Source organism: Pantherophis guttatus, chromosome 3, assembly GCF_059756535.1.
Source record: "Pantherophis guttatus breed Tessera chromosome 3, ASM5975653v1, whole genome shotgun sequence".
Taxonomy (NCBI): Eukaryota; Metazoa; Chordata; class Lepidosauria; order Squamata; family Colubridae; genus Pantherophis; species Pantherophis guttatus.
Window position 1 is genome coordinate 61342445 of NC_142065.1, and position 16899 is coordinate 61359343.

The following is a 16899-nucleotide window of genomic DNA, read 5'->3' on the forward strand; positions in this document are numbered from 1 at the left end:
TAGGGCCTGACGAAAGGTCCGGAGGTCGGAGATCACTCGTATCTCTGGGGGTAGATTGTTCCAAAGGGTAGGTGCCACCACAGAAAAGGCTCTCCTCCTGGGGGTCGCCAGCCGGCATTGTCTAGCCGACGGCACCCTGAGGAGGCCCTCTCTGTGGGAACGAACTGGCCGGTGGGAGGCTATTTTAATTCAGATGTCTGAATCAATTTAGGCTAAATTTCCGAATTGAACCTGATTGGATTTAGATTGATCCAGACCATTAAAACTCAGGTGCACATATACATGGTGTCTGAATCCACTTGGAAACATTCAGTTCAATGAACTAATCTGTCAAACTGATTCAGTACCACAGATAGATAAAAAGGTTATGCCTGCACAATGTTTATACCAATTAAATATAAAATATATTTTCCATACACTTTAACAGTTCATCTCTTACCACTGATGCAAAGTAAGTAGTACTTGGTGACGTTAAGTTTTTCACCACTAAAGTTCTTCTCCATGTCAAAGAGGTGACAAGATGTATTATTATGGGTGAATTTATCTATCAACCTATCAGGTTATATCATATCACAGCAACCAGCAAAGTTGCCTCGGCTCCTTTCAACTTCAATTTGATTATTGAAACAGTGGTGCCTTCTACTAGACAACCTCAAGATATTGATGTGGTAGCACTTAATGCTAAATAATTTTTTTTCTTATCTGCTGCTAATTTTATGATTCTTCTTGATAATTATGCAATGTCATTACCAATTTGTATTGGAGCAATACAGTTTTGCTATTATCTGGAAAAAGTCTAATGTGCTGCCTTTAGATCTTCTGTATCGGTAAATTTCTGTAAGCAATTTGTACAGACTTTATAAAATATATTTTATAAAACATATTTAAGAAGTATATCATAAAACCCAAATCTAAATATACAGACCAATTTAGTAAATATAATTTCCATTAAAATTTGTGGCAAGATTAATGTTATCAAAATGCATAGTGCAAGATTAATATATATTTTAAGAGGGATTCATATATTTATTTTATTCAAATTTATAAATTAATAAGAATTATTTTTTATAGTAAAGTAAACCTCCTTAAATATTGTTGGCCTAACTGGCTACCTAATATTGAACTTTAGTACATTTTCAACCATAAGATTTGGCTTTTATTTTGACATCTAGAGTATATTATTTTGGAATGAGAGCTTCTATGAATATTCTCTTCCTGGGGCCAATTTTTAGATGAAGTGTGTGTAACACCTTTGAAATCTTGGCAAGTTTTCTGCATTTCCTGTCTTGGAAGCTGCCAGGCACATTTGATTATTAATAGATAAGCAGTTATGTTTTGATGTTTTGATCCTGAATCACATGAGAAATTTATGTAATGAATTTGAAAATAGCAGGAAGGTTATTTTCCTGGAATACTTAAGCTAAGCAAGGGATCAACACTTTTAATCAGTTTTTTTTTTTAAAAAAAAACTTGCTTTAAAGACTTGGAGAAGTTGTATGTGATTAACCTGCATTATTCCCTTGGCAGTATATACAAATAAAACATACTAATTAAACATTATGGCTGGCAACTCTAGCAGCATCCAAAGTACCTGTAATTTTAAGATCCATAAAAGGTGTGTATTCACTTGAATAGAACCCACCAATTCAAAACTATAAGATTTGTTTGTTTGTTTGTTTATCCCATTTATATGGTTATCAGTAGAGAATAAGGAAGATGATCTTGACAGACCAAAGCCAGATCTAGGATCTTCTGAAAGAGCTGTTGGAAGAAATGTCCATCTGGGTTCAGTTCCAAGTGTGAAGAAAGACATTGGAAACATGGAGACTGCTTGGAAAGATGGTTTAATGGTGGACAGGATCATGTGGTTTGAGGTCCTGGGCAAAAAGAGCACATGGGTAAGAGAGGGAGAGAGATTTATACCCTCTCTTGGGCTTTGAACTTGCTTCCTGTTCCTGTGGCAAGAAATGATTGGTTGTCAGACTCCCATGCTTGGTTGAATCTTGCTGGGTGATGTAATCTTCCCAGCTGCCATGTGGTGAGATGGGTAGAGGGCTAATCCTATTATATCCTGAGGGTGAAGGTCTTTTGTGTTGTAGATAAGCAGGCCCAGCCTTTTGTCTTGTAGGCAACCAAAGTATCTGCTGGGGGCAGGGAGCTGGGGCTGAGTTTCTGTCTTAAGATTTCTATTTCTGTTTTAGGGGAATTATTCTGCCTTTTAAATATTTCCTAGAATATTTCAATTTTCTAGGAGAGGGGTGGGTGCTAACTTCCTACAGAGCAGTAGAGTTAGAGTCATCCAAATCCTAGGAGGGAAGCTGTTCCACTAAGAGAGGACTGAGAGGACCATAACATGCACCCTCTGCCAGATCTGGAAAGATGAACTGAAATCACAGTGACAGGCTTAAATACACCAACCAGCACTTTGAATTGAACCTAGAAGTCTACAAGGAGCCAGGGCAGCTATGTAGGAACGATTAAAAAGTACCATGAAAGGTACTACCATATATATCTAAATAGCTGAATTTTGGAATGAATAATTAGAATATCCAATTTTGGAAAATCAATGAGTCTAGTTGCTAAGAAACATAAAAACACTTATTGTAATTTAAAAATGAACATAATTCATCAAAAATAGTTTGTGCTTATTGGACCTTTTAACAAATTTTGAAAAAGGGAAAAAGGTTTCGATTTTTTTATATATATAATCCTGCCTTGAATCAAGGAGACTATCTCTTCTCTCTGCCATGTAGCTCATAAATGTGCACTGTGTCTGCAGCTTTCTTTTTCCCAAATTTATATCAGAAGTTTCATGAGTCAATACAACGATGTAATCTCATAGATGCTACCTGGACTATTTTGAAGACCAGTAGAAGGCAACATTTATGCAGAAGTTGAACTTGTCTATTAAATTTACATCCCTCAATAAACATATTGATAGATTTTGGAATTATATTGAATATAAGTTTGAATATGATTTACCTGATATACACTTCTGGAAGAAAAAATAAAGGAAGATTACATTACTAATTTAAAATCAGAGTGAAAAAGATTAGGGTTCAAAAATGGGTATATCTAAATGGATTCCTTGGAAAGTGTCCCAACCTTCTTTTTTATATATATAACAGACAACAGTTGGAGCTAAATTAATCTGGATTGTATGACAGCATATTCAAAGACCCTTTGGCAGAACTGTAGCACATGGTGGTGAAAAAGATTGAAAGCCTCATTCTTGCAAAGCTGACAAATGTGGACATAATGAGCACAAAATGAGCTATTGCTGTGGCAGAAATAGACAAAACTCCATAACAACTTTTGTGGGCTTGCTGCCTCAGTCATAAACCAGGATGTGGTTTCTTTAATTTTAGCTCAGCATCATATGACATCAGGCATTATGGTTTGTAAATAATAACTTATATCATACTATGCTTATTCAACAAACCATGACTAAATTTGACCTATTACTATTACCTAAAATAAAAACCATCTTGTTGTGTTTCACATGGCTTAACACAAGCCATGTGAGACACAACAAGATGGTTTTTATTTTATTTTACTTTTTTAATTTTTTTGGACAACACACATGGAAAGAACGCATCCATGAACACCAACTGGCAGTCAGAAGACATGGCGAAATTTCACAACATATAGACAGATTTAACCATAGTTTCAACTGGGAAAATGTGACAATCCTTGACCAGGCCAAGTCTAAAAATGCCAGGGAATTTCTAAACACTTTGCATTCTGAAAAATCAGCCATCAATAGCAGTGGTGGGTTGCCCCCGGTTCGGACCGGTTAGCAAGAACCGGTAGTAAAACTGGTGGGACGCTCCACCCACCGACCCGGACATCAGGAAGTTTCTGCACATGCGCAGAAGCACGCATGTGAGCAAAGCAAGCGTGAGCACGCGGTCCCATTGCGAACCGGTAGTAAAAGTAAGTAGAACCCACCCCTGATCAATAGACATTAACAACATCTATAGACTATAGAGACAATCAACCAGCCCAAAAGAGAACAAAGAGCACCTCTCCATCAGCACCCAGATCAACGTAGATTAACTCCAAGGTTCACTTCAGACCAACAATCAAGTAAACAATACCCCAATCTAGAAATTGCCAAAGAATCATCAGTAAACAGTCCAACCAAAGAATCTCTAAAAACCACCCTCACCCACATAGACAGGCAAGTCACCAGAATATAAACTGACAGTAAACAACACTCCTTACGAGCACTGATGATGTTACCTAGTTAGGATAATGAAATATCTACAAGAAAACAAGCAAGCTCAAAGAGCACCAAGGACCCCTCATTTCAACCCTGAGCTACAAATATTCTCCTTTATTAAAATTCTTGCATATATTTACTTTCAATCTGTGTTAAGAATTTTTTTCTTCTTCTGTGCCTGATTCTCAAAGTCTGCCTAGACAAGTCCTTGCAGTTTTCTTGGCAAGGTTTTTCAGAAAAGATTTGTCATTGCCTCCTTCTAGGAGTAAGAGAAAGTAAGTGGCCCAAGATCACTGCTGATGGGTCAGCCTAGAAGGCAGAACTAGAACTCATAGTGTCCTAGTTTCTAGTCTGGTGTCTTAACCATTATGCCAAACTGGTTCATTATAAGGTACACTCTCCTAATGAGACGTGGTGGCACAGTGGTTAGAGTGCAGTACTGCAGGCTACTTCTGCTGACTGCCAGCTGCCTGCAATTTGGCAGTTCAAATCTCAGCAGGCTCAAGGTTGACTCAGCCTTCCATCCTTCCGAGGTGAGTAAAATGAGGACCCCGATTGTTGGGGGCCATATGCTGACTCTGTAACCCGCTTAGAGAGAGCTGTAAAAGTACTGTGAAGCGATATATAAGTCTAAGTGGTATTGCTATATTATTTTTACTGCAGATTTTTTTTCCTAACTTTCCTGTTTTGGTAATAACAATGTTTATGACTGTTTCTCAAAACAAAAAATAGAATTCTCAAAAAGTCTTTATTTTACAATAGCCTCATAATTAGTATAGGCAGACGTCAAACTCACCAGGTCTATTGTTTTGTTTTTCACTAGGACCCTATCATTCAAACAGAGAATAAGAAAAACCACTCCACTGAAAAAACTGATGCACCAAAATAGGCAGTAAATTGGAAATGATGGATTTTGAATGACCTGCACATGCTTAGAGTTCATATCCTATATGAACAAGAACAGTTTTTCCCTGAACGCCATCACTCTGCTAAACAAATAATTCCCTCAACACTGTCAAACTAGTTACTAAGTCTGCATTACTATTAATCTCTCATTATCACCCATCTCCTCCCACTTATGACTATAACTTTGTTGCTGGTATCCTTAAGATTTATATTGGCTGTTTCCCTATGACTATCATTAAGTGTTGTACCTTATGATTCTTGACAAATGTATCTTTTCTTTTATGTACACTGAGAGCGAATGCACCAAGACAAATTCCTTGTGTGTCCCATCACATTTGGCCAATAAAGAATTCTATTCTATTCTATTCTATTCTATTCTATTCTATTCTATTCTATTCTATTCTATTATAATTTGGGAAGGGGGAGAACACTCTTTTTTTCTTGCTATGCTGAGTAATTAAAAATAAAGGATTAGCTTGAGAATCTATTATGTATCATCCAAAATGATCTTAGTCCAGCCTGATTTTAACCTATTTTGAAATACATTATTTTTTAAAAAAATTATAAAATATTGGCCTCAATTAGAACCATCTTGATATATTAACATATCCACTGAAATCAGTGGGGTTAAATTAATACAGCATCTAATGCATACAAACTGTGCAACCAAGGGCCAAAAGCTATAGGATAAAATATTTCAAAATAAAAAGGAAATCAATTGTAAGAACTGGGAGAAATAGAAATGTTGATTATAATGACTTTTTAAAAAGAAAAAGAGGTAATGCAACAGCTTTTCCTGAAGATATCATCTTAAAATAAACAATTATCAATTCTAAACCAAGAAAGAAGACTATCATTCAATCTATATTGTATGTGCATACTTCGCATAAAATCAGCCAATCAGTAGAATTATTTTAATTTTTTTTTTGTCGAGCAAAGATACTGACCTACCAACCAATAAGACATACAATATGGATATTTTTGCATGGGTAAAAGCTAGAGAAAGTTGTTGTTTATGTTCCTAAATCAGTGCAAACTAAAATTTACATCTTCCGCAATCAGCAAGAAGCATATCTTGAATTTCATTAGACCTAGGTTAAATATTTGGTGGAAGCCAAGTCCAATTAATATAATTTGCCTGAAGGCAGATAGAGTGATAAAACAGTTGCCTTAATTTTTTAGTTGGTCCTTGTATTAAAATAACAGTTGCTAGTAAACAGGAAGACTAATGATGCCAGTTGATGTTATTAGTGGCTAATAATTGCTTAATTTGCCCACTAATTGACCTATGCCACTATAGAGGCATTGGACCATGTCTCTGAGTTGGAAGAAAACAAGACCAGTATAATGTTACTTCTGAGAGTGACTTCTGGAAATAGAACTACTTGTTGCAATATATTTCCCTTTCACAGATGAGCAGATTAATTGGCCTGCCAATTAGTATGCTATTAAAGAAAATAACTATGTTCCCATTATTCCTCTGCCCTGGGTTAAACAGAATGAACCAGTTGACTCAATGTGAATAATCTATTTGGGGGAGGGAAGGAAGGAAGGAAGGAAGGAAGGAAGGAAGGAAGGAAGGAAGGAAGGAAGGAAGGAAGGAAGGACATGGGCTCCTGATTACATACCAGTGCCTCAGAATAGCATATACTTCTGGATACAGATTTTCTGATGGGCCAACCTTCGGGAGAAGGGCAGTATACAAATTTAATAAACCTAAACCTAAACCTTGGCACAGAACAAGGATTAAGACAGCTGCTTCAATCACAAATGTTAGCATCCAAATGCATGGAAGAAACCCTAACATTCTACTTCCGCCAAGTAAAGATCTTTGGCCAGGGTCACACCGGCATTTAAAAACTGTCTATACACAACTGTTTCAGTGGTGGGTTGCCCCCGGTTCGGACTGGTTCACAGGAACCAGTAGTAAAACCAGCGAGAGGCTCCACCCACTGCCCCGCATGCCGTCATAGATGATCTGCGCATCTGCAGAAGCTTCTGCGCATCTGCAGAAGCTTGGCGCGTGAACAAGCGAAGTGTGGGCGTGAGCGCGATCACGTTGCGAACCGGTAGTAAAGGTAAGTAGAACCCACCCCTGAACTGTTTCCTATTCTCATCTCTGTATACAAATATATTTTTGTGTATAGAAGGGTCCTCCTTTGGACTGAATTAAAAAATGCACACATCAAAGGTGTCAGTGTAACATAAAGAATTTAAACTTTGATCAAAATTAGAATAAGCTAATGAGAGTTGAAAAAAGAAAATAAGAGCTAATTGGCCTATAATGGTTAAGGCACTGGGCTAGAAACCAAAAGACTGTAAATTCTAGTTCTGCCTTAAGCATGAAAACTGGCTGGGTAACTTTCCGGCCAATCACTCTCTCTCTCAGCCCACCCCACCTCACACGGTTGTTGTTATGGGGACAATAGGAGGAAGGAGTATGAGTTATCTTTGCTACTTAGAATTTTATATATATAAATAATGAACTTGGAAAAGAAGAAAAGAAAGGAGAAGAGAAGAGAGAAGAAAGAAAGAAAGAAAGAAAGAAAGAAAGAAAGAAAGAAAGAAAGAGAGGAAAGTTATCTCTATGTGCCTAGGTTCAGGCAGGATCTATTATAGAAAAGTATAAACTTAAATATAACTTATTATTTTGTGCCTATAAATAATTCTTTCTCTAGAGGACAGATATTGAAAATGGTTCTTATCTTTGTAGTAGAAAACAACAATATCAATGATGGAGAAGACAAATAGCTGACCATTTTAACAAGTTTATGTTTAATAAACTGTTTTGTTAGCTACCAGAGGTAATGAAGATTTTAAAACTAGTGTTATGTTTAGCCCAGAGATGGGTTTCACATAATTTTATCACTGGTTCACCGCACACTGAAAATGTGAGCATGCACGCCTGATATGACAAAGAAGAAATGGATATTGTTAGATGACGGCAAAATGAATACTCTTCAATTATTCAGATTGAATTTGTATCACATATATTGCCATAGTTGCTATTGTTTATTCAGACAATAGTTCGGTATGAATTGTTGCTATTTTCTTTCCTTACACGCATTTCAAGTTTGTCCTTGCTGTTTATTTATACCACTAAAACAATGGAGGGGCTGGCTAAGTGGCTTTCTTCTAGTTATCCTTTGTTTGTTCTTCCTTGATCTCTGCACAAGTCTCTCTCAATCTGCTCATGTCAAACTTCTCTGATTTTTCTATTCTCTTCCCAGTGTGAATGTCTCTTTGTAATGCCTACACAGCCTCTCTTTCTAGTTTCCCTCCAAGCCTTCCGCATAACCTTCCATAAATGTTTCCCCGTTGCATTTAAACTGTGAGTTGTGTGGAATTGCTTTTGTTCTCCTATTTACGCTTTAACTATCATTTCTTTAGTCTTTTGTCTTCCTCCCATGTACATTTCCCAGAGCAGAGTCCACAAGCTTATTTCCTATAAAGCACCATAGAAACTGGCAAGCCTACTACTAATTAAATATTCAATGTGTGCAGATTTATTCCTGAGAGTTGTATGAATTTTCAGCTATGAAATGGTTTACTTTCACCTTAATTATTTGAAAAGCACACTTTTGTACTGAAGACAAATATATATGCATAATGCCAGGATTAAACACATTTCACCCAAACAATCTTTTTTTTTTCAAATGCAAATAAGCAAAGGGCTGTCCACTCAAATTACTCAATAAAGCTCTTTGCTGAAGTATTGCTGGTACTCATTCAAAACGAATGTTGATAAATGAGCCGTGTTGCCTTGTATAATGGATATTGACAAGTTCAAGCGTTAGGCTATCATGGGAATTTTCTCTTGAAAGGATGATTATCTAAAAGAATCCATAATGAACAGACAATATGGATGCTGACACTGCTTATTTCTGGGTTGGGGGGGAGGGGGGAAGCTGCCATCAAAATTGTATTTGAAATTATAGTTGAAACAATAGAGGAGAATAAAAAAATTCAGGAGGAGAATTTATAAAAGCAGGTGGAACAGAAGCTGAAATTCAATGTCAGTGATTAATGTATAATTCTATAATGTCTATTCAGAAATATGTCTTACTGAGTTCACTCCAACCTTAAGTATATTATGCATGGCAATCAAATAATCTTTCAGAAAGTTTCTTTACTTATCAAAGAAAGCACTATTCTTTAACACTGCGAGTAATGTATTGTATTACACTCCTTCGGCTAGCAGGTTGTAACTAGTATGCAGGAACAGGTATTTACTTTTGGACTGCCATTTCCTAGAGAAGGCGCTATTGCTTCAGTCTTTTTTAATTCCCATGTATATAAGTTGAATTCTGCAAGAGTATGAATATTCATGGACTGGAATAGATCAGCCAATGGGAGACATGGTAACAAGGTCAGCCAAAGGGGCTTGTTTTGAAGACAGAAACTTAAGCTAGAAGTCTGAGTGTGGCTAAGCTCTCTGTGCTCAGATCTAAAATGAAACTAGCCTGAACTTGTCTGCTCTGCTGAAATGAAACTAACTGTTCTCTCCTGCCTTGTGTTCTGCCTGTAACTTCTACCACATTGGAAGAATCAACTATTGGTATTGTAAATGCTTCATCTGTTATTATGTATATAAAGAAGTTAATGAATCCAGCTGAATCAGTTATCTGTGTGTGCTTCTGGATTTGATTTTTGCAAGAAACTCTGATAAATTCCATGGGTGAAATGAATGGGGCATTCCTTAACCTTCCCCCTTCTGAATATGTTCAACCAACTTGGTGTCCTTTAGAATTCCCCACCAGCATGGGCATTGATGTGCAAGATATCCAGTCAGGGATAGATTATGCTAATTATGAAGAAAAAAGCTTTAAGCATGAATAAAAATACTTCAGGAGAAATGAAGATCTACTAGAAAAAGAGGAAAAGTGTGAATTCAAGCCCTTCAGAAACTCCAAGACACATCGAAGAGTTTCTTCACTGCGTTCTGATTTTCTGATGCCATGGAACGTGTTTGTGTGTGAAAGCAGAAAAACAAAGTCCTACATAGTTTGCCTGATTGTAACACAAATGCCTTGTGCTTTAAGTGTACAAACACAGATGGATCCAAATACTTTGAAATCATAGGAAAGGCCAACAATTCATGTAATTAGTTCATAAAATAAATTGGAATCAATTAGGAATACATGCACATTCATTTTAAAAAGTTATTGTCTTTAGTACAAGTATTTCAAGTACATAATTGAGACTCTGTTTAATAAACATTCTCCCTTCTCTATTAAGGAGGACTGAATCTCTCTTTTAACAATGGTATGTTTGTACACATATGAGAACTAATTATTTTGGTTTAATGGAAAGTTGGGATTATTTCAATTTCTTTATTTACTAAGGCTTATGTGACAATAAGTTCCCACAGGCTATAAGCAGCTTACAAAATTCCACAACGTAGGGTTAAAAATATTTTGTTATAGAAAACATTTAACCAAAGAACTATGACAGTGGTGCCTTTGAAGGTAAACAAAACTTTACTTCCCCAGATCCAGATTTTTACAGCTTTTCAGAAGCCAAACAAGGTAGTAGAGGGCCATATACATGTATATGTATAGGGTATATTTGTATTTTTTTTTTATTGAAAAAGTTTTTCAAATACAAATTTTTGCCCCTTTTCCTCCCTTCTTCCCCAACCCGCCCTCACCACCCATCCCCCCCTGTGACTTCTTCTTCACAACAATAAGCTAATTCATAATTAATTACATAATATTTTACCATGCCCTTACTCACTCCTCAAAGTACTGACCCTTAGCATAGTATTCTTATAACTCCGCTTTTCTCCGCTTTTCACAATCTACCCTTTTTCTCCTCCCCCAAACTTATAAAATATTATTATTATTACAACAACATAACTTTTACTTTTATATATATTAATTTAACATTTCAAAGCAGCCTTCTCCAAATTTATTCAGTTCTATCCAATTCTTCCACTCCCCAAAATATATGACTTAAAAATCCTTTTTCTTAAACTAATCAATCACTAAACTAGCCTATTTCAACCCAGTTTCCTGCAAGATTACCATGCACTACAATTCTAAATATAATCCACTGCCCACTCTGCTGAAATATACATATGTCTATATATACATTCCATTTTATAAAAAGAGAAAAGACAATAACTTTAAATTTATAATTCATTTAGTATCTTCTTTGATGTCTTTCCACTAGATTGTTAAATCCGTCATCCATAATAGGGTAACATAGCATCCTGGTGCAACAGTTTATTCAAAATCTTCAGTCATCTTCTGCCCCCATCAATAATGAATATCCTCATGTATATATAAAAGTAAAAACAACCACCCGAGTGACATTATAATTATATTCCATATAGTTGTAATTGTGGTTTTCATCAGGATTATAAATCCCCATCATCTTAGTGGGTAACAGCCAGATCTTCTGCATGCCCCAGCATGACTCTCTTGCCTTGTAACTCAAAATAGATATAATATATTTATCGGTAAAAGAAATCCAAAATAGATAGTTCAAATCCAACAATGTAAGGTTCTTTCCACATCCCAAAATCACGGCATTGCAGAGATCTGCCACTTTCCTCAAGATAGTATTAAACGATAATTCGCCTCCAATATCTTTTCACATATTCATTTATTTTTTTTAAAAATCCCTGGCTTCACTGTTGCTTGGTTTAGAAACTACTATTTCTACGAGATCTGTTTCTTTTCTTTTTCTTTTGCGGGTTGCATTTCCATCCAGATTTCCTTCCTACAAGTTGTGTATCAGCTGATCGGTTGTCATTCTGCTTTGTAAATTGATCTTGTTGGTTTTGTTTTATTATCTCATATGTCTTTTCCATCACTTGTATATCAACTGGGTGATTTACGCACTTGTCTGGAAGTTGATAGTTCATCACATTAGAATCAGATGACACTGCTCTCAAATTTATAGACAGTCCAGCTGGGGTATCCAAGGAGTCCAAAGACAGTTTATCTACCACAGCCTCTGTAATTTGATGTTTTCCCTTTATTTCCAACTCCTTTTGCTTGTCCTGTGTTATGCCTAAAGATGTTAGATTTATTTTTAAATTTTTTTGATAAAATTCTTCCGCTTTTTCGACAGTATTCAGTTGGTATCTTACTCCTTGGTGTCTCAATATTAAACCAACTGGGACGTCCCACCTAAATAGAATATTCCTTTTTTTTAACTCATTCACTAGAAAACCAAATTTCTTCTGGTTTGCTGCTTGTTCCCGCTGGACGCTCCTCCGGGATCGTCGAACCCACTGCCTGTAAGAGCCGCCTTTTTCAGCGGAATGGCGGCTCGAAAAAACTCCGTTTCCATTAGGAAACGGAGATAGAGCCGGCTGGGGTGGGTAGAGTCCTCTGCCTAATCCCAAAAGTTTTTTATTTACTTTTGGGAGGGAGCGGAAGAGACTCCCCGTATCCCCAGCCGATGCTCCGGGCTCTGGGAAATCTCTGCTACACGCAGAGCTAGGGGGCAAAAGCAAGCCTGTAAATCTGTCAAATAAATTAATTAAAGAAGATATGAGCTGGACCTCTGATCCTGAAGCGCAAGTATTCTTTTTATTCTATTTTGCCTAAGAAGTGAAGTGAAGGGAAAAAAAGTTTTTTTTTAAAATGGCGATTGCTGCTGCGGCTTGAAGAGAGGCTGAAAGGGAAACTCCTTCCGTTTTCAATTACAAAGTAGCGGAATGAATACTTTTGGCTGTAACTGAAGGCAAAATCTCACTCTCACTTCTGTTTTTTTTTTCTTTTTTTTTCTTCTCTCTTTGAGGATCTGATATTGATCTTGGTTGGAAAAAAAGTTTTTTTTTCTCTCTTTTCCAGTAAATTTTGTCTGCGTGGAAAAATGGCACTGAGACTTATAAAACTAGACAAACAGGCAGTGGGGGGGGGATTTCCCCATTAATAAATTACATCAACAAGTTTTAACTCTCCAGTCTCAGAAACCTGACTTTAATATAATAGAATTTCTTCTTGAGGAGATTGTAAGAAGGGATGAGATTGTGAATCAGCAACTTGAAAAATTTAAGTTGGAAATCAAAGAAATTGGTGAATTGGTGAAATCTAAGTTTGGCTTTTTGGATCGAAAGATTTTAAAAGTAGCTAATGGCTTAGCAGACTTTATGACTCAGTTGGAAGCAAATACTAACTCTAAAATGAAAGAAACTGAGGAGAATTTGGATGACAAGATCCAAAAAATTAAAAAGGATTTGGCAAACATTCAGGATAATAGTTCAGAAGACAAACTTAAATGGAGGCTGATCAAAAGACTGTTAATGAAGAAAATGTACAACAGAGGATTGAAAGAGAAGTTTTAATGATCCAATACAATTTTACAGAATATGCAATTAGACTGAGAGGTTTGCAGGAAGATGACAGAGATTTAAGGAAGATATCTTCTGAAATTCTGGCTGGGATTTTAAAGGTTCAACCTGATGAAGTGTTTTGCAGGATTGACAGAATTTATAGAATAAACTCCTGGTTGGCAAAACAAAGGCAATTGCCTAGAGATGTGGTGATTTATTTTACAGACAAAGAAATTAGAAATAATATTGTCCAGAATTCTTATGATTCTGCTTTGCAATTTCGTGGAAGGAAGATCTGGATTTTTAAGGAACTCCCGCCCAAGATGTTAATGGAGAGGGTATATTTGTAAATACATGAACAGTTCCATAAAAGGAGTCCATAACTGAAAAGCTTACTCCCAGAGTTCCTGTACGTGACATCATCCCAAAGATGAGACCCTCAGCAAATCCCCTCTTTTTGATCTCACTGAACAAACTTGAATAATGAATAATTAATCAATTAAAATCCATGCAATTAACTGGCTACAATATATACACATACAAACCCATTATACACTTCCTTTCAAGTTAAGTTAAACAACATTATGTAGAGAGCAGAAAAGAAGCAAGAAAATGAAGGAAATTACAGAAATTGCATATCTGCATGAGATATGAAAGAGAAAAGGATTTTGTATTTAAAACCAGATACCTCAATCACATTCACTATACCTGTCTATGTTTTACTGTCATTAAATACTCCCTTGATTCCACATTCCATATTTTGTTCTTTAAAGTTCTCGTTTCTTTTCTTTTTTTCAGCATATCATCAACTCTGTCCAACTACAGCTTCCTTGTTCTCCCCTCTCTTATCAATACATTCACCCTTCCCTTCAAATCTTGGTTTTTCCATCTAATCTTCATCCCAGACCACTTCGATGTAATTCTGGACATTCACTTTTGTATTTAGTCCACTTTCATTTGGTCCCTTTTGATGAAGATGCCTGACTAGCAGCCACATTTATAACTTGATATTTCTTACAGCAGGTAACTTTTACATCATCAGGGGCAGGTGGAAGTCAATCTACCAGAGACCAACATAAGAGAGAAAACTTCTTTTAAGCTGACAGGTAAGAATAAGAAAAGACTTATCTTCCTACAAAAGTAAAGGAGACAGACAAGATAATTACAAATGACAGGATGGATGATAGTCAGTCAAGGGCATATCAAAAAGCAAAGACAGATCATGTGCTTCATGATCTATATTTTACTGATGACTTTTCTTGAACCTAATAAACTTTTCCCAAATATAAATACATAGTGACTAAAGACTTATTATAAAGTATGATGCAAACTAAAAGTTTCCATGAGTAAGTCAGTATTTTTATGTTATTGTTTAAAACAATGTTAAGATGCTTCCACACCCCTCCGTTATCTTCCCCAAAAATATTGCTATGTTATTTCATTAGGAACAGTAATGAATGTATCAAGTATAAAATGTCAGTTGTGAGAAGGACACATATATATAGTTGTAGGGCCTATCAGATGCTTCTGGGCAATGAGCAAGGAAGGATTAGGATTACAGTTCTGCATAAATCAATATTAAAGGGTTGGATCACAATAGCAATTCTTACACATGCATCTAATGTCATATTCTTTAAATTATTTACACATAACTGTCCTGTGAAGCTTTCATTGAGGAAAGACAGTGGACTTTGAAATGCACAAAAATTATGACAAACAGAGGATAAAAATCACTACAGAAGTGGTCCCCAACAGGGGTGGGTTCTAAATTTTTTTACTACCGGTTCTGTGGGCGTGGCTTATTTTGTGGGTGTGGCTTGGAGGTCATGTGACTAGGTGGGCGTAGCTAGCTGGTCAGAGTCATTTCTGGAAGGTCCTCGCACTTATGACCAGTTCTCGCACTTACGACCCGACTCATTTGTTTGCTTTTAACACTGATCAGCTGTAGGACGGCCCTTTGAAGCCCTGTGGCAAGAGTTTAAACAGTGTTTTTCCCTCTAGTCATCAGCTGGGACTCAGGAGGCAGCAATAGATTGGGGGTGGGACCAAATAAAAGGTAAGAATAACGTGGGTGGGGGGGTGGGGGGTGGGAGGGCGGGGGGGAAAACCGGTTCAGTGATGTCATATCATCACCGCTACCGGCTCGGCTGAACCAGACCGGGAGGAACCCACCACTGGTCCCCAACCTTTTTGGCACCAGGGATCAGTTTCATGGAAGACAATTTTCCCACAGACTGGGGGGGAGGAACGCACAAGGTAGATCCTGTGCATGAGCTGTTCCTCTCACCTGCGACTCACCTCCAGCTGTGCGGCCCAGTTCCTGACAGGCCACGGACCGGTACTGGTCCATGGTCCAGGGGTTGGGGATTCCTGAATTACAATATCATAATGGATTTGTTACTTTACAATTTATAATATGTTTATAATATGTTAAAAATAATGGTATGGGTTTGCTTCCCATTTATTCCAGTATCCATGTAAGCAAATTTAAAATGCTCATTTTAAGAAAATTAGCTAGTGTAAAAGATAGTGTTATTCTAAGGGTCTTTAGAAACATGGTAATTTAAAATTTTATCCTTCATCTTGTTTCAAATAATCACATTCTAAGCTCAGGTCTTATTCTGATCAATGTTTGTGAGCTTGTAGAAGGGAAGAACTCAGTAGTTATAAGAAAGTCTCCTAATTTGAGAAATAATAAGACAATTAGCAGGAAACCCAGTGATTGAGAACCTATACAAAAGGAATATGCAGGAGACAAAAGTAAAATTATTGCGTTGTGTTAAGCAGTTTCTGCCTCACCTCCCCAACAATTCCAGTTCTCTGTGGACTAGATGGCTCTCATTCTTTTCTTCACAGTTTGAGATTATGGATTATATAAATGGCTGTAAAGAAATACGCTGCTTGTAACTTTTAAATAAGAGGAGGTTGACTGGGTTTCTGAATAGTATGTTGAAGGATTCTCCAAAAAGGAGAGTGAGCAAACCATTGATTTCATTTGATTTATATTTATATGTTGTTTCAATTGAGTTAATTAAATGCATTTGATTGAGTTAATTAAATAACCTATTACTCTCACCTGTGATATACTGTAAACTATAGGAGAAAGTAGGCAATCCTGTTGCTTCTAGATTTCACCAGTTCTTTTGCTTATCCTCTTAAGAAGTAATTTCGTTGTTTTGGTTGTTTTGTCTTCTTAAATTTTTCTAATGCATAGTAATATACTTAGATAATTTCCACCGTCCAAGTAAAATCTGTTGCTGCCTCTTTTTTTTTTTTGGCAGCTACTTAATATTTTTTCATCCTGGAGCAAATAAAAAAGAAATCCTTGGAGGATGGCATGGACTATAGAATATAGGTTTTAATGAATTAGGCAGGATTTATCTGAATTACTCTAAGGATGCTGTGCACAGAATGACAAGTTTGTTCATTATTATTCAAAGTTAGTCCCTCTAGTGATTTTGTGTGCTTCAGACATCAA

General features: G+C 36.5%; 1 protein-coding gene and 1 long non-coding RNA gene across 3 annotated transcripts in view; one reads left to right on the forward strand and one right to left on the reverse strand.

Annotated features, from left to right (window-relative positions):
- Nucleotides 1-16899, reverse strand: part of LOC117664199 (AGBL carboxypeptidase 4) — an 836143-nt gene that overhangs the window by 180954 nt on the left and 638290 nt on the right. The gene's annotated exons all lie outside the window — the stretch shown is intronic.
- LOC148114613 (uncharacterized) overlaps nucleotides 1-16899 on the forward strand; it is a 51270-nt gene that overhangs the window by 22002 nt on the left and 12369 nt on the right. The window contains exon 2 of the long non-coding RNA XR_015733103.1: nucleotides 14442-14527. This is a non-coding gene — a long non-coding RNA (uncharacterized LOC148114613). The remainder of the gene's footprint in view (nucleotides 1-14441; nucleotides 14528-16899) is intronic.